The 27,820-nt window shown below is 40.5% G+C and overlaps 1 protein-coding gene across 1 annotated transcript in view; it reads left to right on the forward strand.

Moving 5' to 3' along the window:
• LOC122803178 (angiotensin-converting enzyme 2-like) overlaps positions 1–27,820 on the forward strand; it is a 476,585-nt gene that overhangs the window by 133,153 nt on the left and 315,612 nt on the right. The window lies entirely within an intron of this gene.

The raw sequence follows: 27,820 nt of genomic DNA on the forward strand, positions 1-27,820 counted from the left end.
TTGCATTGTGGTTATTAAGACAGTTATAGAAGCAATTTATTGCAGAACAATCAAGTCCATAAAACCTGAGCTTTTTTAGTATTAGTGAGCCCGATGTTGACTCGGATGGTTTGCTAAAGCCAATGAATTTGGCTCCTGAGAATGATACTGATTCAATCTTATATTAGTAAGGTTCAGGTAGAGTTGATAAGAAAAGGGCAGAGTGTGTTTGTGTGTGTGCATACATGTGATGGAGACGTGACAGTAAAGAATTTTTATTTAGCTGATCAAGATTTGTATATCGTCAACTCAATATATTTAAATAATCAGAAAGGCTTATTTTTTTTAAGTCTGAATAAGCCTGACAACAACTCCTTGTTTGTTTAACTGAACACTACAGTAAACTTTGTCTTTTACATTGCATAGCTCTTTTTTCCCTCTATTACTATTTTTTTATTTGAAAATATATAACATTTTAAACTTCTTACTTTAAAAGGGTAATAGAGTTATAAACTTCAGACTCTTGATGGTGATGGATGCAGTAGTTATAGGGACATGCATTACTGCTGTGGATTTCCAAATATCTGGAAAAAAGTCCCAGGAATGAGAGAGAGAGAGAGAGAGAGAAAGAGAGAGAGAATGAAACTGATGCAAATGTATCACAGATCTTTAAGAACTTGCAGTATTGATTGTTAATGCCTGCATGGCTGAAAGAGTGAATGAGTTTGAAAAACTTCTTTACCCACAGTATGGAGAGTGACAACAGATATATATTTGAGGAGTTTTCGTTTTTTGGTGCTTGTTGAAGAGATAAGTTGGAGGATTCTATAAAAAAATGCCAGTGGTATACACTGACAAGGAACTACACAGAAATATTTACAACTGTATTTGAATATGAGAAGGTTTTGCCACTGAGATAAAAACAGAGAGTTTGAATGTGGATAAGTGTTCAGATTGGTTAGAATATTTCCTCCAGAATATTCTTGGATGGGTTTAAATATGCTGATTTCTTTTTGTTTCACTTTGTTTTACATCTGTTTTGTATGTTTATGAGATGAGTATACTTAATGCAGTCTTCATTTCTATCTATTCTTTTACATTTGGATCAATCATTGTTTCTTTGATTTATAATTTGGAGAATATTAATATAAAGTCATGGTGCTAGCTGATGCTAGATTCTTATCTTGGTGAGAGTAATTTTTTTTTGTTTTACTGTAAAAGAAGGATATTTGCTTTAGTAAACAGCACAGATTTCTTCATAAGCTGCAAAGGTTATGGCTATGGAATAGTTAGTGAGGTGGGTCATATGGTGGCTGAGTTGCAGAATGTGACATGTAGAATATAAGGGGCAGTACAGTGAGTGGATACATGGCATTTTCTCAAATACAATCAAAAATAAAACTGAATGACTCTAGTGAGCTGTAACCAGAAAATAAATAACACAAGAGAACTGAATTATCAGTAAACATTTAAAAATGTGAAATTATTGGAATTATTCTCCATGTTAGAGGAGAACAAGGAGAGATCAGATAAACATTCAAAATCATGGATGATCCTTTTATGTCTGAATGCCTAAGTTTCAGAAGAAAAAAAAAGGAATTCAGATTAATAAAATGCATTAGGAACAAGAAGTGAACAGCTTAACTGAGTGAAGAGGCTGCTGAGACTAGTAAGTGGTTGCCAATTGAAGCAAAAAGTGAGCAACATTTGGAAACTTTAAAATAACTGATAAGCACTTCAAAGATCAATGTTTTTCTTAAATGGTATACAGAAATTTGAATTATGTCCTTGAATGCATTCATTATTTGCTTTTATCTGATCTGAGTGTTAAGAAAGGCAACTAATACAGAAAATTTGCTGGATTCATGTAGTCACCGGCAAACAGTCTCGGTCCGAAGGAGATGTAAAACAACATGACGGCAAAAAACTGTCTAAAACCAACAAATATTTATTCAATATTGTTAAGCACCTTCATCCCTTCAACTCAGGATTTCATCAGAACGTAAACTTAGAAACCAAATCACAAGGATTTAAATCACTGTAGTTCCAACCAAATTCACAATCCTATTGGTCAGATAATTAAAATCTGTCTAGGAGTCTCATTCAATTATAAAAGTGAACAAATGGTTAACTGTCCTAGTTTATAAGAAACAACTTTTTAAAAACAGCTTAATGTATTTAAAATAGTAGCAAAATACCATATCCACTGCCCCCCCCCCACTAAACTTGCACTACTTACATATCCTGCTCTGATACTTATTTTTATTGCCTCCTGCACATAATTAAGAATTAATCATTTTATATGACTATGTGTTTCTGCTACAGAGTTTTAATTCCTCTGTCTTTCTTCTGCCTTTTAAGTTACTTTACCATTTCTAGAATTATTTTTCCCTTTTCACTTTATTTCTGTTCTTTTTCCACTCTAGTTTCTTTTTTTTTCTATCTATAATTTTGTCAGATTACTTATTCTCAAACTCTTTGGTACATTAATCTTTTTACAGATGTATGCATTTTTCTCTGCTTTGTTGATAAATCCTCTGCCACTAATTATCTGACTTGTCCTCTGTCTTACCTTTTTTGTATAAGTACAAACAATGATGGTTTCAAAACTTGCAGCACTTGAAATTCCACCCTGAAGTGCTCAACACACATCACAAATGGACAATCACCTTTTGTCCTAACAGAAAATTATTTGCAAAAAACTGGCTTGTATATTGTGATGCCAAATAGCTACAACTGCACAAGCCAGTCAAAAGTCACAAAGCAGAGCAACGGGTGCTCATTGTGGAACAGAGGAACAGTGAGCTTAATCGACCACAAATGCGGAGCGTTCCGCACAATCCAGAGCACTTGGCTGCTCAGGTATAGATAACAACGGAGTCATCAGCATAGTATACTAATGTGGCATCAGGAATCTTGGCATGTCTGTCATTTATAAAGATACTGAAGAGTATAATTGGTCTAATATTGAGTATTGGGTAGAGTTTTACTGTTCGTTGTCAGACAAGTAACATTTAAACAAATCTAATGTGTTGTGTGTCAGATCCATATTTGCCTGTCTTTGTAAAAGAAGAGTGTGAGACAGTATCACATGCCTTAGGAGAATATCAGTGGTGGAAAGAGCTTTGTTTTTGCTATGATTAATAGTATTTAAGAATGATAAAAGAGTAGTCTCATAGTTGAATCTAGATTGTAAAATGTATTATGTATGTGATTATTTATTTATAAGGTGATGTTACAGCTGCTTTTGTATACTGTTTCAAGTATTTTAGAAATGGGGTTAGTGCAGTGGTAACTAAACAAAGGGAATTGTTTGTTTCTCCTTTATGAAGACGTATTATATAACATCGCTTCCATAGGACTGGGACATAAGATTCACTTATAGATCTATGTATAAGTACTGGAATAGGGTAGGCTATTGTATCAGATGCAGTTTGGAGATATTTAGTTGGAGGAAGGCAAGGACCTAGTAAAATAGGTTTTAGATTTTGTAGTACTTACTTGCTGATAGTTCAAGTCTTCCAAGCAAATCATGTGAGGCATTGTTGCTTGGTCTGAAGTTGCTGGTTTACATAAAAGCATTAGCTATGTCTCTGAAATGCTTGGTAAAAGAGTCACTGTTAATATCAGCTTTACTGGAGGAAAGAACTGTGTGTGTGTGTGTGTGTGTGTGTGTGTGTGTGTGTGTGTGTGTGTGTGTGTGTGTGTGTGTGTGCTTGACCTGACTTATTAAGTTTATCCATCTATGCCACAAAGCTGGCTAAGGCTATATTAAAATGTTGAACTAAGGTTCTAAGATTAGAATAATAATTATTCTGTTCTAAAGGAGGTTACATGATATGCTCCCAACTGGTGACACCTGCGGAAATCCAGACTAAAAACTGTTCGTTAAAAATGGAGTTTCACAAAAACTAGGGAATGACTCGACAAATAACAATAATGACATACACCTGTTAGTGTCAAATTTAATTCAGAGACTGCCAAAAGCTTGGTAATGTCTGCAGTGTTATAACAAAAAAAGTTTACTTTAATGAAGTCACAATACGTCCTTTTTTTCAAGATTTATCTTCAGGAGTTCTTCAAAATAGAAGAGCTTTTATTAACATCAATAAAATTTTAAGGATTTAAAAATAAAAGCAAGATTTATTTCCCCTGCAATTCTGCATCTAAACTGCATAGATGTAAATCAAACTTTCTTCATGGCATGAAGGGTGGAAGGAACTGACAGCCTTTAATAGTCTACTGCAGCTCCTATATGGGGAATTTCATGATCAATATGGACCTCTCTTTTTTGGGGGGATGGCGCGATGGTTCCCTTCAGGTGGTCTGGGATTTGTCTACTACAAAATGAATCTTTGTCAAGAGGAGAAGGTAAACATCTGCACTACACCTCAAGCAACACATAGCCCTACAAACCCCCCACCATCAACACCCACACATAGTAACCCGATACCCACATATGCAGACACCCTTAACATTAACCTACCCAAACAATGCAGACCTCTGAAGCTGAAAAGCAAACAAATACCAATCACAACCAAAGCGACACATAGTTCACAATACCAGTGTGCCACCCAAAAACAGCCCCTAAGGCAAGACAATGTACCAAACACTTAGTCATAGGTGACTCTATAGTCAGGCTCACTGATGTCCCACTTACCAGACTGAACAAGGAGAAAATTATAGTCAGCTGCCTGTCAGGTGCCAGGATGTGCCACATAACGCATGCACTCAATTCACCCCACAACAAGTACAAATACGACTCTGTCATTGTCCATGTTGGTGTGAATGATCTGAGACATACCTCCCTGGACTACATGAAAAGAGACATGGAGGAGCTCTCCAATCTTGTAGCCCAGGCAGGTATGACCCTAGCCCTGAGTAGCATCCTGTCATCATCCAGAATGATACCACAGTACAAGGACAAAATGATTGACTTCAACAATTGGCTAAGCTTCTGGTGTCATTCTAAGGGGGTCCAGTATCTGTCTGCCTGGGATGGCATGATCAACAGACCATGATGCTTTGCCAGAGATGGCCTGCACCTGTCGCCGGATACTGGCTAAGGCTCTTGCCACCCCTTTAGTGCCTTTTTTTAGGTGAGGTTCAAATGACAAATTTACCACTGTAAGAGGTACAAGCAAGCAAAATCTGAGGGTAATGCTACTTAATGCTAGAAGTCTAAACCTCAAAATGCACTCACTCGAGGCACTCCTTAAAATGTAGAACATCGACATCTGTGCAGTGACAGAGACCTGGTTCAAGGCTCCGGAGAGCACCCCTGCATTACCAGGCTATAATTCATACCACACCTTTCGGCCACCTAACCTTGACCGAAACACTAAAGGTGGAGGCATGTCCATATTCATCAAGGATATCCACACCTCCAGGCTAGTTGCTCAGCATAACGCAGCTGAGATTATTCAAGTGCAACTAACTCTGGGCAAAACCGCAATCCAAATTGAAACTTGCTACAGATCCCCCACCATGCCCCGGGATTCCCACTCCTCATTTCTTGATACACTGGAAAATATTAGGGTACAACTCAACAACCTAATAATGGGTGATTTCAACTACCCCACCATTTACTGGGAAAACTACTCATGCACCAACTCTTTTGCTCAACGTTTTCTGGAATTCATAAATTCCAACACCTTAGATCAACTTATCCACACCCCACCAGGGGCAGCAGTATCCTAGACCTGATCATTACCAACATGGGTGACCGGTGTTCCACACCAGAGGTCAATTCCTCGTTGGTCAGATCCGACACAAACTAATCAGCCTAGACATCCACATCCCGCTCCCACCTCAACATTAGGGAACCCACCGTAAAAAATTGCTCCAAAGCCAACTTCACACTTCTTAAGACAGAAGTTGAAAACTTCACGACACACATGCAGACGGACAATAGAGGTATGACTGCTGAATCCTACACAAATGCACTTTATAAGCACTTAAATGAGTACATGGATTGTGCTATCCTTAACAGAACCAAGATGCTATCCTCCAAAAAAAAGGAAGCCAATCTGGTGGTCCCCTGCCATAAACAAACTCTACTCCAGAAGAAAGAAACTGCTGCAAAAAAAGAGTAAAATCCCATGACTGGTGAAATTCCCTGGTCAGCCTCAGTAAGAAGCTGAGATCCCTCATAAAACCCTCCAAAGCTAGTTATGAAAACAAAATTGCCACTGATTCTAAAGACAACCACAAAGCATTCTATAGCTATGTCAAGATTCTCAATGGCAAAACTCAGATCTGCTCTAAGTTACAGCACAATGGCACTAAATATACAGAATCAACTGATATTGCCAACATCCTGGCAGATGGTTCAGTGCTAACTTTACCCTGCCCACCCCCTAAAGGGCCCATCCCTATACCAGAAGAATGTAAAGTTCATGTAATCATGGCTGCACAGGTAAAAAATGCACTCTCCAAAGCCAAGAACACAGCATCCATGGGACCTGACAACATCTCAGGCTGCGTTCTACATGAACTACAGAATGAACTGGCACCCCACCTAAGCACCATGTTCAATCATAGCCTCACCTTAGGCTTTGTGCCCACTGAATGGTGCACAGTGACGGTTATTCCACTCCACAAAGGGGGAGCCACCACGGACCCTGGGAACTACCGCCCCATTAGCCTAAGAAGCCTGGTCTGCAAGGCCATGGAACATAACATCATGGAACTTATAAACAAAGACATTAGTAATCTCCAAACTCTGGACCCCACCCAGTTCAGGTTTGTAAAAGGCAGATCATGTCTCCAAAACCTGATTAACTTCTTTGAAGCAGTCACCAAAGCCGTAGACAAGGGTAAGATAGTTCACACAGCCTATCTAGATCTCGCCAAGGCTTTTGACACCTTCCCCAACTCTGGAATTTTAGACAAACCCACTAAACTAGGTATAAATCCCTATGTCACAAGATGGGTTGCCAACTGGCTCACTGGCAGAACCCACACTGTGAAAGTAGCAGACTGCAAATCCGACTTCAGACCAGTGACAAGTGAAGTACCACAGGGTTCAGTCCTGGGTACTCTCCTGTTTGGTATCTACTTTTCTGAAGTACAGGTTAACACAGAAGGTCTTTGGCTAATGAAGTTCACAGATGACTGCAAACTAGGAGCCATAATTGAAACTCCTAGCGATGTGGACATCCTACAAAAGGGCCACTCTGAGACAGATGCCTGGTATCAAAGCTACGGCCTCAAGCTCAATGCCAAAAAGTGCATTGTCATGCCCTTTGGTAAAAATTCTGTACCCATGAGCTACCACATAGGTGGTAGTCTACTTAACAATGAAAGTGTGGTAAGAGACCCTGGGAAACAGGTGGACAATAGTTTCTCATTTGATAATCACATCGCCACAGTAGTCAGGAAATCCTTCTACCTCATCACAAAAGCTTTCTTATCCAGGAAAAAAGAGGTCATTGTTCCCCTCTACTCGTCACTCATTAGACCCATTATAGAGTACAATACCCCTTTTGGTATGTACCTCACAAGACATCTACAACAAATGGAAACGCCACAGAAATACCTCACAAAGAGGAATACTGGCCTCAAACAGATGCCCTACGCAGACCGTCTCAAAAAACTCCAGCTTTACATCATCGCATATCGCCTACTCAGAGGCAATCTCTGCCTAACCTACAAAGCTATGTCAAACCCAGAGCTGTTGGACATGCTCCACTTAAAGAAATCCCAATCCCTCCAAGCTACATGCTCTAGGGACCTAAACCTTGTCACCACAATAAACAGAACATGCTGGAGGGATAGATTCCTGTCTTAGAGACTTCCCATACTCTGGAACAAACAACCCATCTATATCAAACAAAGCTCCTCATTAGCACTCTTCAAGAAAAGTCTTGATGTTTGGATGGGAAATAGGAAATTCAACCCGGGGATCACTTCTGTGGCTCTGCTCAACAGGGGCACAGGAAAATAATTTTCTTGGGTGGTGAAAGCCAGGGTACATTTTTGGCTAGTTTTGTATAGGCCCTAGGGCCAATAGCCCAGTACCTACCTATGAGCCTATTAACCTATTATTTCAGTAGTGAACAGGAAAATATTATCTTTAAACATTAATGGATTAAATAGTCAAATTAAAAAGGGAAATATTGTTTCATAGTTTCATAGTTTCATAGTATAGTACTAGGCTATCTGCCCTGGGGCATTTGTAAGCCTAGCCATAGTGATGTGGCTTTTGCCACCCCATGAAATGGAACAGAAAATGTACAGAATAAATTTAGAAATACTGTGCCTCTGTCTAGTAGTGACACAATTATATAATAGAATTAGTTTACTGTGCCCCTGTCTAGCAGTGACACAGATGTGACCCCTGGGGTAAACTTACGATCTCCCATCCACTCATCAAGATTTCTCTTGAAGAGAGTCAGTGAGGGGCTCTGCCTAATACGAACTGGGATCTTGTTCCAAAGCATGGGAAGCTTCTGGGTTATGAATCTATCCCTCCAGCATGTCCTATTCATACTTGTGCTGAGGTTTAAGTCTTTAGCTCTCGTGGTCCTGATGGATTTGGATTTTTTGAGGTGGAGCATGTCCATCAGATCCTGATTGGACATGGCCTTGTACGTCAGGCAGAGATCACCTCCAAACAGGCGGTATGCTACTGAATAGAGCTGAAATTTCTTTAGTCTGGCAGAATAAGACATATGTTGGAGACCCTTGATCCTCTTGGTGAGGTACTTTTGTGGTCTCTCCAGCTGTTGCAAATGCTGGGTGAGGTACATACCAAATGGGGCATTGTACTCAATCATGGGTCTGATGATGGAGGAGTATAGGGGTACAATGACATCCTTGGATCTGGATGTGAATCCCTTCATGATGAGGTGTGCAAGGTAGAATGTTTTTCTAACCACTTTGGCAACGTGGGTGTCAAATGAGAGGTCGCTGTTGACTTGGGTCCCTAGGTCTCTGATTACTTTTTCCATACTCAGTGAGTTGCTGTCTATGTGATAATTTGTGGGTACTTTGTTTTTCCCAAAGGGGATGACTATATATTTTTTGGCATTTAGTTTAAGGCCGTGACTCCGGCACCAGTTGTCCGTTTCAGTGAGGACTTTTTGTAGGATGTATGTGTCCGCTGGTGTATCAACTATGGCGCCTAGTTTGCAGTCATCTGCGAACTTTGTCAGCAACAGCCCTCCCATATTTGGTTTAACATCTGAGAAATAAATGCCGAACAAGAGGGGTCCCAGGACAGATCCCTGTGGGACACCACTTGTGACTGGCTTTGAGTCTGACATTGTTCCAGCGATTTTAACTTTATGGGTTCTGTCCCTTAGCCAGTTTGCAACCCATCTAGTGACATAAGGGTTTACATTTAAGCTGTTGAGCTTATCTATGATGCCTGAGTGGGGTATTGTGTCGAAGGCCTTAGCCAAGTCCAGGTAGGCTGTATGGACTGCTTTGCCCTCATCAATGGCTCTAGTGACTGTTTCGAAAAAGTCAACCAGGTTCAAAAGGCAGGGTCTGCCCTTCACAAAGCCAAACTGGGTGGGGTCAAGTGTCTGTAGGTCCCCTATGTCTCTATTTATGAGTTCCATAATGATTCTTTCCATAGCTTTGCAGACCAGGCTGGTTAAGCTTATGGGGCGGTAGTTTCCAGGGTCTGTAGAGGGGCCCCCTTTGTGGAGTGGGACCACTGTTGCTGTACACCAGTGTTCAGGTACATATCCTAAAGTAAGGCTAAGGTTAAATAGCATTTTTATGTGTGGGTTTAGCTCCTCTTGGAGTTCATGTAACACGCAACCTGGGATACTGTCAGGTCCCATTGATGCTGTGTTTTTAGCTTTGTTTAGGGCGGTTCTCACTTGGACCTCTGAGATGACAGGGAGATTACATTTAGCTGGGATAAGTATTTCTTCTTTTGGGGGTGAGGGAGGGGAGAAATTTGCACTGAACCTGTCAGCCAGAATGTTGGCAATATCTGTGGGTTCAGTGTATTTTTTGTTGTTGTGAACTAACTCTGAGCATATCTGAGGGTTTCCGCCCAGGTTTCTAACATAGCTGAAGAAGGCTTTGTGGTTATCTTTAGTGTCCTTAGCGATTTTTCTCTCAAAGTTGGCCTTGGATGTTTTTATGAGAGAACCTAGTTTTCTGCTAATGTTGATCAGAGATGTCTTCCCTTCATGGGATTTTGCTCTGACGTGCAGTAGCTTCCTTCTTTTATTATACAATTTGTTAATGGCTGAGGTCCACCAGACAGGACGCTTGCCTTTGGTGGAGAGGGACTTGGATTTATTTGGGATTGCATGATCCATGCATTCTTGGAGATGTTCATAGAAAGCATTTGTGAAGGATTCGCCATTGTGGGATGTGGTATCCACTAGCACAGTGGGCTTAAAGGATACCATCTCAGTCTTAAGAAGAGTGAAGTCTGCTTTTGAGAAGTTTTTCACTGTGGTCTTTTGTGCTGGGGGTGGAGGTGGGATATGTATATCCAGGGTGATTAGTTTGTGGTCAGATCTCACTAGTGAGGGGTATACTTCCAGTGTGGAGCATTTTGTCCCCATGTTTGTGATGATCAGGTCTAGTATATTATCTCCCCTAGTGGGAGAGGTGACTAGTTGTTCCAGTGCATTTGAATTTATGAATTCCAGGAACCTTTGGGCTAGGGTATTAGGGCTAGAATAATGTACCCAATCTATGTTTGGGTAGTTGAAGTCTCCCAGTATGATGGTATTTTGTGATACATTCATATCCTCCAATGTCTTCAGGAAGGCTGAGTGGGGTTCTTGAGATTGGGAGGGTGGTCTGTAACATGCTACCAGTTGTATAGCAGTTTTGCCTATGGTTAGTTGCACCTGTATGGTCTCTGATGCTTCATGTGTTGCTACTAACCTGGAGGTGTGGGTGCCCTTGATGAGTATGGACACTCCCCCTCCCTTTGTGGTTCGGCCCGGGTTTTCGGGACAAAAAGCATGATACGAGGTATAGCCTGGTAGCGCTGGGGTGCTCTCAGGAGCCTTGAACCAGGTTTCAGTTACTGCACAGACGTCGATGTTCTCCATGCTGAGGAGTGCATCGAGTGCCTGCATCTTGAGATTTAGACTTCTGGCATTGAGCAGCATTACCCTTAGTTTTTTTCCATTTTTTTTTTCCTAAGGAGGTGGGTTTGTCTTTTGAGCCTTGCCTAAAAAAGGCACTATGGGGGTGGCAAGAGCCTTAGCCAATATCTGGAAGCCCAGTGGTGACAGGTGTAAGCCATCCCTTGCGAAGCAGCGTGGCTTGTCCAACATGTCATCCCAGGCAGACAGACATTGGATCCCCTTAGAATGACACCAGTACTTGAGCCAATTATTAAAGCTGATCATCTTGTCTTTGTATTGTGGTATCATTCTTGGTGAGGGCAAGATGCTGCTCAGGGTCAGGGTCATACCAGCCTGGGCTACATAATCGGAGAGCTCCTCTATGTCGCTTTTCATGTAATCCAGGGAGGTACGTCTCAGGTCATTCACACCAGCATGGACAATGACGGAGTCATATTTGTACTTGCTTTGGAGTGATCTGAGTGCGTGTGTTATGTGGCAGAACCTAGCTCCCGATAGACAGCTCACAGTCACCCTCTCCTTGTTCAGCCTGGTCAGCGGGACATCAGTGTGTCTGACTATAGAGTCACCTATTACTAGTGTATCAGGCATGGTGTTTGGCCTTAAGGGCTGTGATTGGTTGACACACTGATTTATTGAAGTATGTGTTGCATGTGTTTTGTTTTAAGGTGGTGGATTTTTGGATGTCTGCTTTGGGAGCCTCTGTTGTTTTGGTAAGTTTTTTATTAGAGCCTCTGAGTATGTCTTTGTGTTTTTATGTGTTTGGTTTGCAGTTGTGGTAGGTCTATGTGGGACTGGGACTGTTGTGTGTGTGGTTACCATCTCCTCCTGTCTGGTCATGCCAGCCCTGAGTTGAGAGAGTTCAGCCTCCAGTTTGGCTATATAGTTGCATCTCTCACATGTATTTGTGTTTGTTGGGAGGAGGAGAGGGTTGTCTGTGTACATGAGACAATTGTAGCATTGTCTCAAGATACCCAGATTGACCAGCTGAACTGGAGAGGACGACAGTAATCTACCACTCGACATGCTAGAACAGTATAAGGGAGTGCTGTACCTTTAAGGGAAGTGGATATTCACAGGGGTGGTAAGTAGATGTAGTGCTTTACTTAGTACAAGAGTGCTTACTTAGTAGAGAAGTATTGAGAACAAGTGCTAGGCTTATAATATAGTGAGTAGTTTGATTACACTACAAGTAGAGCTTCCTTAAGGGAAAATTTGAAGAGCAGACCTGGCGGAGCCAGAAGAAGTTTAACCTTGTTTAACCGGCGCTGCGCTATGCGCACAACCGCGCAAAGCTGTGCAAACGCGGATTTTAAACAGTGAACTACAAAAGAGCTAGAAATGGTCCAAAACAACCAATTGCTACAGCTTCTTGTGCTGAGGTCACTTCCTACAGGGACAGGTAGGCTGCTCAAGGCTCCCCACTCCCACTGGTGAGCAAAGAAACTTCCTTCTATCCAAGTAAGGTAATGGACAACACAGGAACTACACCACAGCCCAGAATACAGCAATGCCTGTAAACTGGTCTAAACTAGTCGAGGAGAGGTGGGAAAACAAGGATTATTTTTTTGTTTTTTTGTTTTTTTGATAGAAATACACAGAAAATGCAGAAACAGTGATAAATCAGTTACACAGGCTAGCACACTTTAGTGGGCAGCCTCAACAGTTAAATTAAACAAACAAACAAACGTTCGATCAAATTTGACTAAAATGTAACTTTAAGTGCAGATTTTAAAATAATGCAGCAAACAGTTAAAAAATTGTTCAAGCTAGTTCAGGGTAAGCTACAGAAGCTATTCCAAGTGAAAAAAAAGCAAAGATACTTAAATCCAGAAAGTAGTCATTTTTCTGAGTTCCCTGTAACTAGGACCACTCTGCAGGACCACAAGGAGCTTGTCTGAGCAGTATAGCCAGAAAAAAATGCCCAGAGGCGGATTTTAAACAGTGAACTACAAAAGAGCTAGAAATGGTCCAAAACAACCAATTACTACAGCTTCTTGTGCTGAGGTCACTTCCTACAGGGACAGGTAGGCTGCTCAAGGCTCCCCACTCCCACTGGTGAGCAAAGAAACTTCCTTCTATCCGAGTAAGGTAATGGACAACACAGGAACTACACCACAGCCCAGAATACAGCAATGCCTGTAAAATGGTCTAAACTAGTCGAGGAGAGGTTGGAAAACAAGGATTATTTTTTTGTTTTTTTTGTTTTTTTGATAGAAACACACAGAAAATGCAGAAACAGTGATAAATCAGTTACACAGGCTAGCACACTCTAGTAGGCAGCCTCAACAGTTAAATGAAACAAACAAACAAACAAACAAACAAACTTTCGATCAAATTCGACTAAAATGTAACTTTAAGTGCAGATTTTAAAATAATGCAGCAAACAGTTAAAAAACAGTTCAAGCTAGTTCAGGGTAAGCTACAGAAGATATTCCAAGTGAAAAAAAAGCAAAGATACTTAAATCCAGAAAGTAGTCGCTTTTCTGAGTTCCCTGTAGCTAGGACCACTCTGCAGGACCACGAGGAGCTTGTCTGAGCCGTATAGCCAGAAAAAAATGCCCAGAGACGGATTTTAAACAGTGAACAACAAAAGAGCTAGAAATGGTCCAAAACAACCAATTACTACAGCTTCTTGTGCTGAGATCAATTCCTACAGGGACAGGTAGGCTGCTCAAGGCTCCCCACTCCCACTGGTGAGCAAAGAAACTTCCTTCTATCCAAGTAAGGTAATGGACAACACAGGAACTACACCACAGCCCAGAATACAGCAATGCCTGTAAACTGGTCTAAACTAGTCGAGGAGAGGCGGGAAAACAAGGATTATTTTTTTGTTTTTTTGTTTTTTTGATAAAAACCCACAGAAAATGCAGAAACAGTGATAAATCGGTTACACAGGCTTACACACTTTAGTGGGCAGCCTCAACAGTTAAATTAAACAAACAAACAAACTTTCAATCAAATTCGACTAAAATGTAACTTTAAGTGCAGATTTTAATATAATGCAGCAAACAGTTAAAAAACAGTTCAAGCTAGTTCAGGGTAAGCTACAGAAGCTATTCCAAGTGAAAAAAAAGCAAAGATACTTAAATCCAGAAAGTAGTCGCTTTTCTGAGTTCCCTGTAGCTAGGACCACTCTGCAGGACCACGAGGAGCTTGTCTGAGCAGTATAGCCAGAAAAAAATGCCCAGAGGCAGATTTTAAACAGTGAACTACAAAAGAGCTAGAAATGGTCCAAAACAACCAATTACTACAGCTTCTTGTGCTGAGGTCACTTCCTACAGGGACAGGTAGGCTGCTCAAGGCTCCCCACTCCCACTGGTGAGCAAAGAAACTTCCTTCTATCCGAGTAAGGTAATGGACAACACAGGAACTACACCACAGCCCAGAATACAGCAATGCCTGTAAACTGGTCTAAACTAGTCGAGGAAAGGCAGGAAAACAAGGATTATTTATTTATTTTTTTTTGTTTTTTTGATAGAAACACACAGAAAATGCAGAAACAGTGATAAATCAGTTACACAGGCTAGCACACTTTAGTGGGCAGCCTCAACAGTTAAATTAAACAAACAAACAAACTTTCGATCAAATTCGACTAAAATGTAACTTTAAGTGCAGTGTTATATTTGTAAAACATCTAAAACCTGATCTAATTTGTTTGCAAGAAATACTCTTAGCTGCTTGCAACCATATGTCCTTGTTGAAGATTATAGGTTTTACAGATATTATTATTATTAATTCTGATTATAATAAATCAAGGGGCTTTGCAGTTTTGGTCTGTTCAGATCATTTTAAAATATGCAGTACATTTCCAGATGACAGTTATTGGATTTTGTTATCAATTTTACAATGCAACAGAGGTATTTTTCTATTGGCTTTTATATGACGTCTTTTTAGCATATGATAGGTTTATTCAAGATTTGGATTACCATTTACATCAGTTAATTAGTAAGGATATTGAACTGGTAACTTTAACGTAAACCTGGCAAGAACTTCAGCAAGCATGAATGTTTATAAGCTAAGATTTGTTTAGAGCACTATACATTACTAGAATGATGGAACTATAAAAAATATAATTTGGAATGTTATACTTATTTTGATAAAAAAGCATAGTAATTATTTTTGCTTGTCTGTTTCTGAAATATTTGGCTTAAATGTAGCCATGTGGCCCTCTTACCAATGTGTTTTTGTGATCATCTACCAATTTCTACTGGCATAAAGTTAAAATGTCCCAAAAAGTGGAATAAACTTAATATTAGTACTTCTATATTTCTTTCTCATTAGAAAACAATTCAAGATGCTATCAAATAATTTTGATAACGATTCAGCAAATATTTATTTTCCTATGATTTGGGGCTTTTTTAAAACTTTTATTGCTGATTTTGTTTCTTGCATTTCTAAAAGTGATATGAGATAATAAACAGAAAATATTGATAAGCTAATAGATCAACTTTCTGTATTAGATAAATTATATGAAATTAATCCATTAAAATATGGTCATCAAAGAACTGAATTAAATTATCAGTTTTATTTCCTTCTCCAAAATGCTGAGAAGTAAAAACATAAAGAAGACAGGTATTTTCAAACAAGATAGCACAGCTATTTTTTTCAATAAGTAGCATTTTTAAATTCAGAATTCAATTTTATATATAGTATTAAAAAGGGCAAGTCTGTCCTAACATATTCTGTTTCAATATTGCACAAATCTTATTACTTTTTATCAACAAATTTATTCAATTCATATATATATATATATATATATATATATATATATATATATATATATATACAGAGAGACATAGATTATCATAGATTAGTATTAAGCTAATTGCTGTTGCAAGCCATTTTAAGCCTAGCCAATTATCCCTTGTGAGACTCAAACACTGCACCTTGTGCTTCCAAGGCAAACACCTTAACCATTAGGCCACCCTCCCTATCCCAGAGAGAGAAATATAGATGGGTGCAGTAGCTAAGAGTAAACTCTCAAAAGACTGACCTTTTTTTGATTGTTGTTGTTTTTTTGCCTGCCAGCAGTACTGAATGTGAAATCAGTGTATGGCAAAGTTTGGGAATTTGCCCTTCCCCACTGTACTGCTATCTCAGAGTCAGTACATATAATTAGCAGGGCTTGTGGAAGGGGTGGGGGTGGATGGGGGTTACCCTCCTGTGTAAAATACTGTTTTTCTTTCTTTTTTTCTGTTATATTTTTGTATGCAAACTAAAAAGGATAAATCTTTTTTGAATGCGCGCACACACACACACACACACACACACACACACACACACACACACACACACACACACACACACACACACACACACACACACACACACACATTATGTTCTCATATTAAATGGATATTTTAAAACTAAAATGGAAAACATGGAGAAGGATTAGAGCTGCAGGTATTGAGGAGCACTACTAGTGGGACTGAATAAATGAACAGCAGGGTAACTATAGTTAATTGGTTTAAAGTAGTAACCTCGTAAAGTGAAGGAGATGGTAATCAGCAGGTTACTAGAATTAAATTAACACTCTGGGCTGGAAATTCAAGGGCCACCGAGTTTAAGAATATAAGAGGAACAGGGTGAGTAGGGTGGATAATCTCTAATTTATTGCACAGATATCTTTTCTGCTAGCTATTTAAAGAAAACCTTGAAATGGTTTATTCACTGCTTGGGTAAAGCATTTCCACACTTCACAACCAAATAATCTCCCTCGGGTTTCACCAAAAGAAGCACAGAGTTTTCTTTCAGTCCTAGCATAAACTTTTTAAATTTACTTGAAAATATCTAAGTATTATAATGCTGTAATAAAATTTAAAAAACTGCAAAAAAAAAGAAACATGTTAGTATACAAACCAAAAAATCAGATTCAATCACATAGCAGATTTTTATGGAACTCACAATATCTACATCAGGTTTTAAAAGTAGCGAAACTACACTGCACAATGGTACCTCCTATACTGAGCCAACAGATATTGCCAATATACTGGCCGACAGATTCAGTGCCAACTTTACCTCTCCTCTTCCCAAAGGTCCAATCACAATAGTAGTAGTAGATTCCCAGGCACCCAGTATTACTGCTGCACAGGTTAAAACAGCACTGTCCAAGGCCAAGAATACAGATTCTATGGGATCTGACAATATCTCTGGCTGTGTTCTACATGAACTACAGAGTGAACTGACAGCTCACCTGTGTGCCCTATTCAATTACAGCCTCCCCTCAGGCTTTGTCCCTACCGAATGGTGCACTGCTACAGTCATCCCTCTCCACAAAGGAGGCACGACCAGAGACTCTGGGAACTATCTCCCCATTAGCCTGATGAGTCTGATATGCAAAGCTATGGAATGCATCATCATGGACCTAATAAACAAGGATATAGGAAATCTCCAAACTCTGGATCCCACACAGTTTGGTTTTGTGAAGGGTAGATCATGACTGGTCAACTTGGTCGACTTCTTTGAGTCAGTCACCAGAGCTGTGGATGAAGGCAAGATGGTTCATACAGCCTACCTTGATCTAGCCAAGGCCTTTGATACCATTCCCCACTCAGGAGTCATAGAAAAACTCACTAAGCTAGGCATCAACCCCAGTATCACTAGGTGGGTTGTAAACTGGCTCACACATAGAACCCACAGTGTGAAAGTAGCTGACTTCAAGTCAGACTACTGACCAGTCATGAGTGGAGTCCCACAGGCTTCAGTCCTGGGTCCTCTCATGTTTGGTATCTACTTCTCTGAAGTCCAGGCCAACACGAAGGGACTCTGGCTGACAAAGTTCACAGATGATTGCAAGTTGGGTGGTATTATTAACTCCCCAAGTGATGTTGATATTCTACAGAATGGCTTCACTGAGACCAACGACTGGTGTCAGAACCATGTAAGCTCAACGCCAAAAAATGTGTCGTTATCCCCTTTGGGAAAAACACAGTTCCCATCAATTACCACATTGATGGTAGTCCACTGAATGCAGAAGGCATTATAAGAGATATGGGAACACAGGTTGACAGCAACCTCTATTTTGATCACCACATTGCCACTGTGGTTGGAAAGTCCTTCTATGTGGCACATCACATTACTAAGGGCTTTGCATCAAGGAAGAAAGAGGTCATTGTCTCCCTCTACTCTTCCCTCATTAGGCCAGTCATCGAGTACAATGCCCCATTTGGCATGTACCTCACTAGACACCTGCAACAACTGGAGAGGCCGCAAAAGTACCTCAAAAGAGGATCCTAGGCCATAGGCACTTGTCCTATATGGACATATTCAAAAAACACCAACTATTTTCTGTCTCGTATTGCCTACTTAGAGGCGATCTCTTCTTGACTTACAAAGCCATGTCTAACTCAGGTCTGTTAGAAATGCTACATCTAAAGAAATCCCAATCCCTCCACACCACATGCTCCAGAGACCTCAACCTTATTACCACAACCAACAGAACATACTGGAGGGACAGGTTCATAACCCAAAGACTGCCAATGCTATGGAATAGACTTCCCATACATGTCAAGCAGAGCACCTTGCTGACCCTCTTCAAGAGAAATCTTGATAAGTGCATGGGAAATAGAAATTTCACTACAGGGATTACTCCAGTGGCTCTGCTTGACAGAGGCACTAGGAACTAAGGTTGGGTGGCATGATGCCAGGTAATCCTATGGCTAGGCTTATAAAGGCCCCTGGGCCATTAGCCTACTACACACGTATGAACCTATGATTTCCTTTGCTAGTTCCCATCAAGGATGATGGATGAAGAGATGTGTCCACTACCATTTCCAAGGAATTTGCAGGCATACCATGGTGGACAATGGTACTTCTGATATTCAGTTCATATTTACTTACTAGGCTATTGACCTGTGAGGATCTTAACAAGCCTAACTTTACATTCACATGATAGTTTCTAGCCCTTATATTTTGCATATAGATAACCCAGAGATGGACCAAGAAATGATATGTTTGGACATTTACATGTTGTCTCTATCCATAAGAGACACTGGTGCTAAAGCAGGGTGAATTTGTAGTTATCTATCTATTCATCCAGATTATGTTGGAAACAGAGTAAGAGAAGCATTTTGCTTTATGTGGGGTGAAAGATGGTTCCATAGAAGTGGTATTCTCTGTGATACCTACCAGTCGCTCAAACATGTTCGACTTATTTTGCAAAACAGTCTGGGAACTCTGGGTGTTTACAATACCTTTTGGCTTATAAATGTGTAATAGATCTGGCAGAATAGCTTTTGTTGAAACTCTACATGTGAGGCAGAAGTTGCCTCTCAGTAGCCTGTATGATCATATGTTTTATGATTTAGGCCAGTGACAGCGAACCTATGACACACGTGTCAAAGGTGACACGCCATGATATTTTGAGTGACACACCAGCATTCACCAACACCCAAGTAACTAAATAAACTGCTTTTGCATTCATTGCTCATGTGAAGTGCATTGAATTATTTTGTGTCAGGAGCCAGTTCAACAACACTGCTGCAGAGGTAAGGAAGTTATTAACCTCAAAGGCTAGTTCAGTATACTATCTCAATACTGTCTGCAAGGGCAGTGCTGATGTTGTTTTCTCTTCATGGTTACATTTCTGCAAATCGCAAGTAGTCTGTAATTCTAAGCGTGTGCTGTTTTACATTCCTCTCAAATGTCCTTCTTAATCCTCTCCTAAAACTGGTGACTTTTTACACTTAATAATGACAATAATTTTATAGATTTATTATTAATTCATGTTCATTTTTCCTGTCAGAGTTTCAAATTAATAGTACTAGTAGTTTAAATTGTCCTTGTCTCTTATTTCTAGATTTGTCCCTGCTTCTGTTGAGATTTATCCCTGATGTATTGAGAGCTATACTGTTTTATTTTTATTTTATTTATTTCTTTACTTATTTATTTTTGTTTGGGTGGGGCGACATACCAGCAGAGTCAAGTTAGACATTTTCTGAATTTTTGACACACCAGGCCCAAAAGGTTCACCATCACCGAGTTAGGCCTTTGATATTTTTTTAGTGAGATGTTGTTATACTCATTCCAGTGTGACAAGTGTTTGGACACATCCATATCAGAATGAGCATTATACTCAATGACTGGCCTAATGAATACTGAGGACAGTGGAATGATTACATCCCTGGATCTGGACCTTTAGGTATAAGCCTGTGTGAGGAAAAAAGGACTTCCTTACAACAGTGGACATACAGTGATCAGAAGACAGTTCATGTTCAATGCAGGCTATCAGATCCCTTACTACAGGATCATTTGTTGTCAATATGATAGTTACAAGTGGAGTCATGTTTGCCAAATGATACAATTATACTCATCTTGGCATTCAGTTTTATTCCATGGTTTTGATTACAGCTATTTGTTTGGGACAGGTCTTCTTGGAGGATATTGGTATCCTCTTGGGAGTTTATGACTGAACTAAGTTTGCAGTCATTTACAAACTTGGTCATTGACAAACCTTTAACAAATTCTGACCTTTGAAAAATAAATGACAAAGACAAGAGGCTCATGGACTGAACCCTGGGGTACACTGATAGTGACATGTCTTTTGGAGGAGGTAGACATCCACCATAACTTCATATGTTCTATTTCTGAGACAGGTTGCTAGCCAATGAGTTACAGGGATTGTCATTTTAATGAGAGAGTTCATCTACAATATGCAAGAGTAGGACATATATTCTTATAGAGCCTGTTTATATTTGCCTTCTGCCATAGTGGGGCATCTATGCAGCTATTTACATGTGCATAGAATTTGCCAGTAAAGTCTTATGGTAAGTGTGACTGACTTGTAGTCTGTTTTGACTGGGGTGGAAGTAAGAATTGGTGGTGAGCAAAGCTACCCCATAATGGTAAGGACCAAGTCCAGGATTTTATTGCTCCTGGTTGCGATTGAAACTAACTAGTCCAGGGAGTTTGCATTGATGAAGTCCAGCTATCTCATGACATACAAGTTTGAGGATGTATCATTCTCTTAGATTGTATCAGGATAATTGAATTCTCCTATGCAAACCGTGTTTGGCTTAAGAGATAAGGACCTCATAATAGATAGGTATGAGGTATGGGCTGAGACAACATAGAGGGGGCCATATAGTTAACTATGATATGATAAGGGGGTTTGTTTATAGCACATTCCAGGTCATTATCCTGTTTAACTAGTCTGGGGATGAGGTATTTTTTTTAAGAACATGAAGGCACCACCACCTGTAGTGTCTTTGTCTAATGTGTGTGTGTGGAGGGGCCCTGAGTGTGTGAGACATTGAAACCTTGCACTGATGGAGTCCTTCAGTACTCTGATGTTTGTCTCCACTGTGGTGCGATCTCGGAGTTGGTATATTTAAGTAGGGGAGGGTGTGGGGGCTCAGCCCCCCATGTTGGGGGGTGTGGGGGAGCCCCCCACATTAGTAATACTGTGAAGTGTTTGTGTGTTGTTACGTTGTCGTATGGGTGTGAAGCTGGCCGACCATTGCTGTTCGGAGTTCTGATATTTGAAGTTTTGGGTTTTCGTACTTCTTACAATTTGGAGTTTTCAGTTCGTATATTGGTATTCGAAGTTCTCAGCATTCTATTATATGCTATAGACCCCCCCCCCCCAGATACAGCCTATGATGAGAGGCAAAGAGGAGTCCACCACAGAAGAAGTAAGAATAGTACTAAGGAAAATAAAGTCAGGGAAAGCAGCGGCCTCAGATGAGGTCACATCCGATATGATAAAGATGTTGGGTGAGATAGGGGAGAAATGTCTCTTGAGGGTCCTCATACCAGTGTGGAGAAGGAGACCTGTCCCTGGTGACTAGAGAATAAGAATACTCATGACAGTGTACAAGAACAAAGGGACATTCACAACTGTGGGCAGTACAAATGGATCAAACTGCTTTTACATTGCATGAGCGTTCTAGAGATGGTGATTGATAAATAGATATGCAGAGTGGTAGAAAGTAAGGTGGCGGATGAGAGTTCGGATTCAGATTAGATGCAGCACAACAGGCCCAGTGTTTGCAGTGAGGCAGATAGTTGACAAAAAGCTAGAGATGAGGAAAAAGTCCAACTGGACATTCCTGAACTTTGAGAGTATATGACTATTTCCCAAGAAGGCTAATTTGGGCAATCTGGTGGTGGTTCGAAGTCCCAGAAACATTGGTAGAATTAGTGCAGGCTACATACAAAGATTCAATGACTCAAGTCATTTAGTATTACAGACAGGTTCCCAGTGGCAGTGAGAATGGTTCAGGGTTCAGGTCTGGACCCACTGCTGTTCATACTGGGGATTGATTGCATTAACATACAAGTCAGAGGGGACAAATCAACAAAATTGCTGTATGCATATGATGTGGCATTATAGGCAGAATCTGAGCAAAGGATAGGAGAATGGGAAGCAAAACTGAAGGCACATGGGATGAAACTAAGTACAAATAAGACAGTGGTAATGAGAAAATGGGGGAAATCAGAACAAGCTGAGAACTGAGACAGAAGGGAACATAGTGGAACAGGTTAATAGCTTCATGTATCTGGGAGAGGTGGTGGATGAGAAAGGAAGTCTGAATGAGAAGGTCAAAGCTAGAATCAGAGGGGATGCAGAGGACTGGCATAGAGTGTCAGGTATAGTGTATGACAGAAGAATCTCAAAAAAGCTGAAAAGTAAGGTGTACAAAATAGTAGTGCAAACAGTACTACTGTATGGTACAGAAATCTGAGCAGTAAAGACAGAGCAGATGAGAAAGCTAGAGGTGATGGAAATGGAGTGCCTGAAAAGGGTAGTAGGATACACACTGTGGGACAGATGAAGAAATGAGGACATGAGAGCAGAAGCCAAAGTAGTTCCAGTTGCAGAAAAGATCAAAGAGAACAGATTACGGTGGTTCAGACATATGTGCAGAAAAGCAGAAGACAATCTGGTGAAGAAGATTTTGGACAGACAGGAAGAAGGTAAGAGGAAATGAGGGCATCCAGAAAAGAGGTGGATGGATCATTTGTAAGAAGATTTTGGACAGCCAGGCATGAGTGTTGAAGATGACATGAGTGCGGCATTGAATCGAGAGATGGAGGCACTTAACACAACACCCCAATCCATGTAGAAAATGGGAAAAAGGGGATTAATGATGATGACTTACATGGGCTGAAGGGAGCATTGTGTCTACCGGTTTTGGAGATGATTCACTGGAGATGGTACTTATCTAAGACAAAGAATCTATGTCTCTATGTCTATATACGAAGAGCAATCCACAGCCTATTAGTAGACAATTAGCTGTGTAGCTGACTGTCTTGGAACTACCTTAATGCCAACACATATTCTGAACTAGCTTTATACACACTCACTACATAGGGAAGAAGCTAGGGTTTAATACCAACAGTTAGTCCACTTAGATGGCAAAATGTAGTGCAATTATTTACTGGTAGTACTAATTTTGGCTTAAAGACCTTCACTAAAGAAGATGCAACCTGTTAAAATGAATTTAAAAACAGACCAAGAAATTAAACATTTTCACTTATCTTTGTGCTGAATGTAAATTCAGCTGCCCTGGAGGGAGGTGGCTAGGGGAAGATGGCTACCTCAGTGCTCTGGCATGCTTGGCCTTAAATAGAGAAGCATACGTGATGTAGGCGATAGCCAAAGGCTAGCAATAAGGATTCATTTCCCTTCTCTTCTAATGCCTCTGATACTTTTCTCAGAAAATATCTTACCTCAATGAAAAAGTAGCAAGGAAGGAGTTAAGGAGTTGCAAAAGCTCATTTCAAACAGTAGCATCTAAGATGTCCCACCAGATCACTGAGGAATTTGCTACTATTTCATACTATTTTTTAGTTTGTAAAAGGGCAAAGGACACTTGGGCAGTTATAGACCTCAGTTAAATGCCTTTATTTACAAACAGTCCTTCTACATGGTGAGTCATTAGTTGATTCTTACACTGCTTTTCAGAGTATATTAAATGTGCTGTAGCAACCTTCAGGATGCTTACCTGCTCATGAAGTTTAGTTAGAATTTTAGACAGCATTTCCTGTTTTGTATAGCAGATCTTTAGGGGGAATTTAATAAGCCTACATGTTTTTTTTTTCTGTGTAGGCATCGTGCCGCCCTGGTTACAAGGGTGTGAACATGTTTAAATTCAGTAAGTGCTGCTGAGTGGCGTGCACGCACTCTCCAACACAGAAACTTCTGTGGCATGCAAATCATCTCATAAGCAGGTGAATCTTATGCAAATGAGGCAGGTAGAGCAATCTAGCAAGCAGACAGGCATCTATTTAGACCCCGTGTCAGTGTCTGTAGTGTCTGAGGAAAGATTCCATGTACAGGAGTGTAAAAAGGGGTTGTAAAAATGTAGATATTTGGACAGAAATGTAATACCACATACACATATGAGCAAAACTATTATCCTGCATGCCAGAAACATTAAAAGAAATAAGTAAAAATTAATTATTTTTTTAATAATCTGGGCATGTTTGCACAGTGCACCACAGTGCAAAAACATGCTTTATAGAAAAATAAAAAAATAATCAGAAAAAAAAATTAATATTATGTGACAGAAATGTATTACAGGACCATGTGTGGAGTCCCTACAAAGGTGCAATGGTGCTGTTGCTAATGTCGTTAGGCTATGAAGCATGTAGTTTCTAGGCTGTGAGCACGGATACCTATGCAAATGAGGTGAAGTTAGTGAATAGCAGAAAGGAGTAATCTTGTCTGCATATCCACTGTGTTTAGGTTTAGACCCATGCTGCCATTTACTCAGGATGTAGCTGACACGGGGGGGGGGGTGTCTACTGACTTCTAAACTCATTTCAGCTCAGGTTGCACATGTCTGCATGGTGCTCTGCCTGGCTGAGCATGTCCTTCCATGGGGGGTGTGTCCACTAACATCTAAGCTCTGTTTACCTTCCATGTGCTTGTTTGCACGCCATGCTGCCGTGCTGAGCATGTCTGAAAAAAATGCATTTAGTTAGTTTTGACCCTTATTTAAACTAAAATAGGGCCATGAAATTATGTTAATTATATTGTAGGCAGGTGGAATGCATCATAGTTAGCCAATCACACATTCTGCACCTACAGCAGAGCTCTATAAAGTATCCATACACCCTTCATTCTGATTTTCTCTCATCCTCTGCACCATTGGAGTACAGACTTGGGAATTTTATCTGGGATAATGCTAAGGGCTGCTGAAGTCAGTGCTGCTACTGCTGCTGACAACAGGCCTAGACAGAGAAGGAGAAGAGTGTACAGGCCCAGGGTAACCTTCCAGGAGCTACATGAGCTGGAGAGTGTAGAGTGCTACAGGGTGGACAGGGACATGCTACAAGAACTGACTGAGCTCTGCCATCCTCAACCAGAGCCAACAAAGGGAAACCCATCCCAGTGGAAACAAAGGTATGTGTAGCCCTTAGGATACTAGCTACAAATACTTTCCAAAAACTAACTGGGGATAGGATGGGGGTCTCACAGGCATCAGCATCCAGGGTACTCTACCAGTTACTGGATGCTATGCTACCACATGCCAGTGAGCATATTTCTTTTTCTCTCACTGATGAGGTGAGGACCAGCAATATACAACATTTCTGACGAGTAGCACACTACCCTGAAGTACTGGGTGTCATAGATTGCAGTCTTGTACACATCAAGGTAGCGCTCCATCAGCTGCCAAGTTGTGTGCAATGCCTAAGGCATTATCATGAATGTGTGTGCTGGCAGCCCTGGCAGTTATCATGACTCCCATATCTGGCATGCATCACAGCTGTATCATATGTTTGCTAAGGAAGATATTCCACACAGCCATTTACTGGGGGATGCTGACTATACCCTGGAACTGTGGATGATGACACCCATCAGAAATGCACACACACCCAAGGAGGAATTCCATAATGAGGCACTTGCACAAGCTAGAAACATCATAGAGAGTGTGTTTGGGCTTCTGAAGTGGCTTCAGGTTCCTGTGCCTCGATATATCTGGTGGAGCCCTGCAGTTCTCTCCAGCCATATATGCACATATCTTCACAGTATGTGCTATGCTACACAATAAGGTTCTGCAGAAACGCTGCAGCAACATCAACAAAGGGGAGGGATACATAGCTCTCCACCAGTGCCTAGCTCACCACAGCCACAGTCACAGGAAGATTCAGAGGAGGAGCTCCCTGATGATTTCACTGTAGGCAGACACAGGCATGCCCAGTACACCCTCGCTTTCAATAAGAGACAATGCATAGCACATTCACTGACAACTTAGGGCCCTAGGGACAGACATCTTTCTCCTACTCACATACATATATTAAAATTGACGCCAGGCAACCCACACAATCTGTACCTCTTCAGGTATTGGCTGTGTACTGCTTGCATCAGACAGAGTCATCCCTGAACTACAGTTCTGTCAACTGATGCATTCACAAGGTAAGGCCCTAACTTACACACTACTTGTAAGGATTACTATAATATGGTATTGTATATATGGATCTGCTGCATTTACACAAGGAAATATAGTGGGCTATTTGGACACAAGTAACATCCACATTAAACTGCAGTTACCCAGTCCACTAGTATGTGTTCCTTAATATTCACTAGGCCTCATGGTTGGAATACGCACTACAGCAGTCAAGGGAGATGTTAAACAGTGGGGTCACATGATATTTGGACTAAATGGTATATCAGCAGTTCAGACAATCTCAGGACAGTAACAGAGAAATCAATCACACATTGTATGTTTCACTGAACACAGGAATAACAATGTACATATGCATGCTGTTGATTGTGTGATGAATAAATACTCTCTGGCTGACAGCTTGTGTGACTCAGTGGACTAGGGAAGTTAGCATGGGTGATGCTGTTGGTTAAAATCTGGAAGTATCCGCTACTTTTGCATGTGAGGTATTATTATGTTTGTGTTTTCACGGACTGTCAGTCTGTGTGTGGTGTAACATTATGAACCTTTGTCACATTTTAGTTACATCAGACAACTGGAGAATGCCATGAACATTTTGAGTGAAGTGCAATACTGCAGAAACAGGGACTGATATCAGTGTCTGTAACACACAAAATCCTGGACTGGAGTCCAGGTAGGTGTGGGCTGGAGTCACTTTATAAGTACTGACAGCCCCACTAGGCATGCCTATACACTAAGTTAAGCTGAGTGCAATCCTGTTTCTCTGTGATCAAAATGACCTGCTATGTATAGATATGTCTATACATACATACATATATGTATACATATCTGTCTGTCACTATCTTTTTTTCACATACATAATATATCTATCTGTCTCTATGTAGAGTAACAATATCACAGCGGAGTGACCAGGCAGGAAAAAAACAGAATCTCTGAATCATTCACATATGAAAAATGTATATATTTATTATAACAAACAAATGGTAAACACTTTCGCAATCAAGCTTCATCAGACTTTATACGTGAAGGATTCAGAGATTCTGTTTTTTTCCTGCCTGGTCACTCCACTGTGATATTGTTACTCTGCTTATTTTAATTTTATTCTTTTGCAACGGAGTGTTTACCCCTTGGATTATACATTATTTTTGTTATTTTTATCTGTCTCTATGTATTTTCAAAAAAAAAAAAAAAAATATATATATATATATATATGTGTGTGTGTGTGTGTGTGTGTGTGTGTGTGTGTGTGTGTGTGTGTGTGTGTGTGTGTGTAGGCTATCAAACTGCAATGATCATGCTCTTTTTGGCCCAGTAAGTTGCTGCTGGCTTCCAAACTGTCCCTTCTACAAGGCCTGATGATGACTTCTACCTTAAGAGTACCAGCTGCCATCATAGCATTAGACTTAAGTT

Source organism: Protopterus annectens, chromosome 5.part1 (genome assembly GCF_019279795.1).
Source record: "Protopterus annectens isolate FY-2018-M chromosome 5.part1, PAN1.0, whole genome shotgun sequence".
Lineage (NCBI taxonomy): Eukaryota > Metazoa > Chordata > Ceratodontiformes > Protopteridae > Protopterus > Protopterus annectens.